The sequence below is a fragment of the Trichosurus vulpecula genome, chromosome 9, assembly GCF_011100635.1.
Source record: "Trichosurus vulpecula isolate mTriVul1 chromosome 9, mTriVul1.pri, whole genome shotgun sequence".
In the NCBI taxonomy this organism is placed as follows: Eukaryota; Metazoa; Chordata; class Mammalia; order Diprotodontia; family Phalangeridae; genus Trichosurus; species Trichosurus vulpecula.
The window spans coordinates 69,578,170-69,583,302 of record NC_050581.1 but is presented as its reverse complement, the minus strand read 5'-3'; the positions used below and the strand labels follow the sequence as shown (position 1 = coordinate 69,583,302).

The 5,133-nt window shown below is 41.4% G+C and overlaps 1 pseudogene; it reads right to left on the bottom strand.

Moving 5' to 3' along the window:
* Positions 1-3,605: 3,605 nt before the first annotated feature.
* On the bottom strand, positions 3,606-4,420 carry LOC118832144 (annotated as a pseudogene).
* Positions 4,421-5,133: the final 713 nt, after the last annotated feature.

The following is a 5,133-nucleotide window of genomic DNA, read 5'->3' as shown; positions in this document are numbered from 1 at the left end:
TAGCAGCAATATGGAGAAAGAAGATAAAAGAACAGTTACACCTGGGATTGGGGAAAGAAGTTTTGTTAAGGGAGTCTTCAAGGAAGAGATAGCCATGAAGAAAGGAAGCAACTTTAATCTCTGGGTCATTTGATAGTTGAACTGTTATTGTCTGGATACAGCCATCCTTCTAGGAGAAGTTATGTGTGCTGCTTCATTTCATTAAGTCTGATGGAAACTCAATGGATGTCAAAGAGGTATACAGAAGTATTCAAATATCATTTCTTTAAGCTTTTGTGAAAGGTATATTTACTTTGAAGATACAAAAGCACAGAGGCACAAACAATTCTCTCCAAACACTTTATGGGCAAATTCTCTCCTAAACTACCTCTGGGTAGTAGGCTTAGACTTAATACAGTTTCTATGTAATATTGGTCCTACCAAGTTCACATCCAAATATGGCATCATTGAAGGATGGAAACTTGTCTTGACTTCTACTAGCTTACATCCTAGAGGTCTTTCCTTACTTCTTGGGGTATCAAAGTTTGAATGTCTGGATTCAGAGCCCAGTATAGACTTGACTCTCGTACCTTTTGGTCACTCACTCTTCTGACCTCTCAAAGCTCATAATGTTGTGATCTTTTCTTTACCTAAAACAAAAGAACAAATTAGGCCATGTGTCAGTCTCAGATGTGGAGGTCTTGAGGCCTATTTCCACTGATAGTTTTATTTCTTACCTTATAACCTTATCTCTCAGCTGAATATTGTCAGTCTGGAAGAAGTCCTCTGAAGAAGAAACTTTTACTCTTTTTGTATGATTGAGTTTGGCCATGTGACTTGTATATTATTCAATAAACCCTGTAGCTAAAACCTCTATGGGCGAGGCTTTATTTATGTTCCTTAACATCCTGAAACTGAGTAGCACAGAAATTTAATGGACCATTTATTTCAATCTCCTTGTTTTACAGATGTTGAAAACAAGTCCCAGAGAATTTATATGACTTTCTCAAGGTCATGCAGCTAATTAGTGGCAGAACTGGGACTAGAACATACAATTTCTGGTATCCAATCTCATGCTTTTTTTGCCATATGCTTCTATCTAATTCATGATTGTTTTTGCATATTTTCTATGAAGCCCCAACTTTGACTATTGTGGAGATCATCTATTATGCCAATTGCATAGTTTAGTGCATGGATTAAAAATAATTTTAAACATATTTTCAACTCAAAAGTGAAAATAAATAATCAATAAATATTTATTAAGCAAATACTATGTGCCAGATACTATGTTAAGGGATGCAAAAAGAAGCAAAAGACAGTCCCTGCCCTAACGGAACTTCCAGTCTAATTGTGGAGACAACATATAAACAAATATATACAAAGCAAGGTATATACGGGACAAATAGGAAATAATTAAAACAGTAACTTTTTTATCATTTAGCTTATTTAGAATAGGAAGTAGTGTATAGTGACTTTCTCCTTAAGAACTGCTAGGGCGCCTGACATGGAGATCAAACAGAGTAATTCAAAAACAAAGTTTTATGCATGATTGTATGAATGAGGTTCCAGAAGTAGTTGTAAGCAACATAAAAAAGCAAGCACAAGCTGGGATTTACTGTTGGCAGAGGAGAGATGACTTCCTCCTTAATCCACCAATGTCACTGGCTAACAGAGCTGTCAATGCACCCTAATGACTTTAATTGAATGTTACACTATTGCTGTCCAACCTGATGTTCATTGACAGCCCAATCAACCAGGGGATAGGGGATGCTAGACAAGCATTTTACCTTCCTCTCTCCTCTACTGATTTAACATCAGAAAGTATTCTCCTATAGTACTCTAAGGATACAAATTATACATCACTGATATCTCTGGAAATACTACACACTATGGTATTAACATACCAGCTTAGTATTTCCCTCCTTGGCCTTCTAAATAAAATGGAAGGAAGTAGACTGAAATGTCTAGCTGGGCTCTGGGTAGTGGTGTGCTGGAAAGTGTTTAACAATTGACCCCCTGAAGAAAATGTATGACACATTTTTAAGTTTAATCTGCCTTGTTAACATTTTCTCTATCATTTCTCTAAATTTAGACCAGGGATTGGCAAACTGTGGCCCACGGGCAAAATCTAGCCCATTGCCTGTTTTCTATGAGCTATGGTGAACTAGGAATGTTTTTGTTTTTGTTTTTTGGCAAACAATCCACAAAGCACCTCAAGCCCTGATGTATAGCTTTTGCTAATTTCTGAAGTGTCAAGGCTCATGTTGAAAATGTGTTCTGAGAGCATATTCTAGTGCAATCAGCTTTTGTGAGTCCATTTAGTCCATGGCTCCAGCAAATCCCTATCTCTAGATATCCTCAGAGAGGGGCTGTTTTCTCAAACAATCCGGTAAAGATTATAGTCCTGTTTAAAACACTTTCTCAGATTTTGATTCAATGTGTTTCCATATTTTAAATATTTATTTGTTCATAACTTTCACAACTACCCTACTCCCTTAGAATGAGAACATTTTGGACATCAAAATTAAAGCTTTGCAGTACTAGAATAATTTTTCTAAAAGATCCTATAGTCTGAATTTTTTACACTGTTTGCTCATTTTCCCAGCCAAATATTTGACTTTGTAAGTCTTTGTTAGGGTAGGACTCTGCTTTCAGTGTATAGGGTGTCCTGTCCCAAACTTCAGGGGTTTTGTGCACCTGTTTTTAGAGATACTTCTGGGGCCTGTAAATTTTTGGTTCTCCCAAGGAGGTATGATCAAAGGAGAGGTGTGTTGACTCCTTTCCTGGCCTGTGCTCTGGTCTGTGAGTGACCATAAGCACTGTTTTCTGCCTTGGAACTGTGAGGAGGATTCCCTCTCCACTGCCACCACAAGTCCTGCTACACCAGTGTTCCTCCTAGCCCCAGGACCACCAACCAGGACTGTGACACAGATCCAAGCAAGGTAAGACAAGAGAATCCTGTGTCAGATCCAGCAAAGAGATCCCTGCACTCTCTCTCTGATCAGCTGCTTGATCCCCCCACCATCTGTAGTCTTGGAGCCCCAGAAGCATCTGCTACTGCTGCCACCACCCCCACCTCTGCCAATCCCAGGGTTAGGGCCAGACCACGCTCCTCTCTCACCCAGATCCAGAGAGACCTTTCCCACTGACCTTCTAAGTTGTCTTTGGTGTTTGTGGGTTGAGAAGTATGGAAACCACCACAGCTGCCAGTGATTCAGTCCCCTGAGGCCTGCTCTGCCCTGTCTGTGCAGGTGTGGCCCAGATTGGATTGTGCTCCTCTCCCAGTGCCATTTGATAGACCTTTCCTGTCAACCTTCCTGGTTGTCTTGGGCTGGAAATTTGTTTCGCTATGTCTTTTTGTGGGTTCTGAAGGTCTAGAATTTGTTAAGTCATTTTTTTACAGGTATTTGGAGGGGTTTGTGGGAGAGCTCAAGCAATCCTTGCTTTTACTGCCATCTTGGCTCCTTCTACCAAATTATCTCTAAAAGATTCTTTTTTTGTTGTTTTAAAGGGTTAGGGAATATAATTTATGCTTGATGGCACTTTCTCCATGGCAGCTTCTAGTTAACATTCTCTTGGAAGAAAGGGCTATGGGGGCCCAGCAGGGCCTCAGACCTCAGGCCTTCCTACTGACACTTGACAAACCTTTTCAGATCTTCCAGAAAGTTGATGTGTTCCTGGTGCTCTAAGGCTGTGCTGAGCTCCACCAGCTCATCTGCAAACCTGTTGTTCATCCCTCGGTCAGCCAGAAAGTCCATCAAGTGGTCCTATAGGGCCCGGCCCAGGGAATCCATGTGGAACGGGCAGTTTGTATCCTTCCAGTCAGATTCACTGGTGGGCTGAAAACTAACTTCTTGGGTGGAGAAGATGCCACTCTCTTCCTCTTCTTCCTGTCCAACCTCATCCTCTGGATGGTGGCAATCCAGCCCCAGGGCCTTCTTGGTATCCTCCTTCACAACCTCCACTGTGAAGCTCAAGGTTGATGCAAATTCAGGCTCTTGCTGTTCTTTGGCTTTCTGTCCTTCTGGTGGCTCATCGTCAAATGTGGGTGGGACACTGTTGTTAATATTGGATGTGATTGTGATCCTCTCGCCAGCTAATCTCAGGACTAACTTGGCTTCTGTCCCTTGCACACCCAGTTCCCAATCTCCTGGACATCTTGGGAAGCGATTTGTGTTTTTGGATTTTCCTCTCTTCTTTAATTTCATCTATCAGGAATTCTGCAAAGTACTCATTCCCCTCGGTGTGGAGACCCCTGTAATTACACTAGCATAGGCTGGGCATACTCCGGGCCTGCAGGCAATTCCTCCTCCCAGGAGGCCTCTGAAGGCATGGGTGGCAGGTGGCCCCGGCTGGTGCAGCATTGGGAGGGTGGCAGAGTGCAGGACCCAGGCTGCGGGGTGTAGGGCCTGGGCCTCAAGGGCAGCAGCAGCGGGGTCATGACTGAGACACTCAGAGCATGGTGGGAGCAATGACCCAAAAGATTCTTAATGACCATATTCCTAGCTGAATGATATTGGGTGAGTCATTTCTCTAATCAAGGCCATTTTTTCCCCCTCATCTATAAAACATGTGAGCAGGACCACGTTATGTTTAAAAGTAACTTCTGCCTCTGAAATGCTATGATTTTAAATGCTATACCTAGAGAAAAAAATACATAGCCAATTCTGAAAAGAGGAGAAGGAATGAAACAGGAATAAGCCACGTCAGTTAAGGGTGACAGGGACAAGACAACAGACAAAAAGCAAATTGGGTTTGTTTTACAGGAGATAGTGAAAATGGCATGTTAATCCATATGTCAGGGAAAAAAAGATAAAAATGGGAAGAAAAACATAAATTCCCTAATCGCCAAGGACAGGCGTAACATACATGGCAGCTCTAAAATGGCTGAGATCCTGAACTCTTTAAAATTTCACGTTTACCATGAGAAATGCAGATTAGAAGTTTGAATTTACTAATGAAAATGGGGAAAATTAGAAACTTGGCTACTAAAAAAAGCAGGCAAATGAATGCTAATACTTAGTAAATTTGAACATAGATATGAATATATATCAGCAGATTGGGTTGATGTTTCTCCTCTTGGGTATTATGGGAATTAGCTAATGTGCTTGCCGAACCACTCATAATGCATAGTTTTTATAAGATAATTTTGCT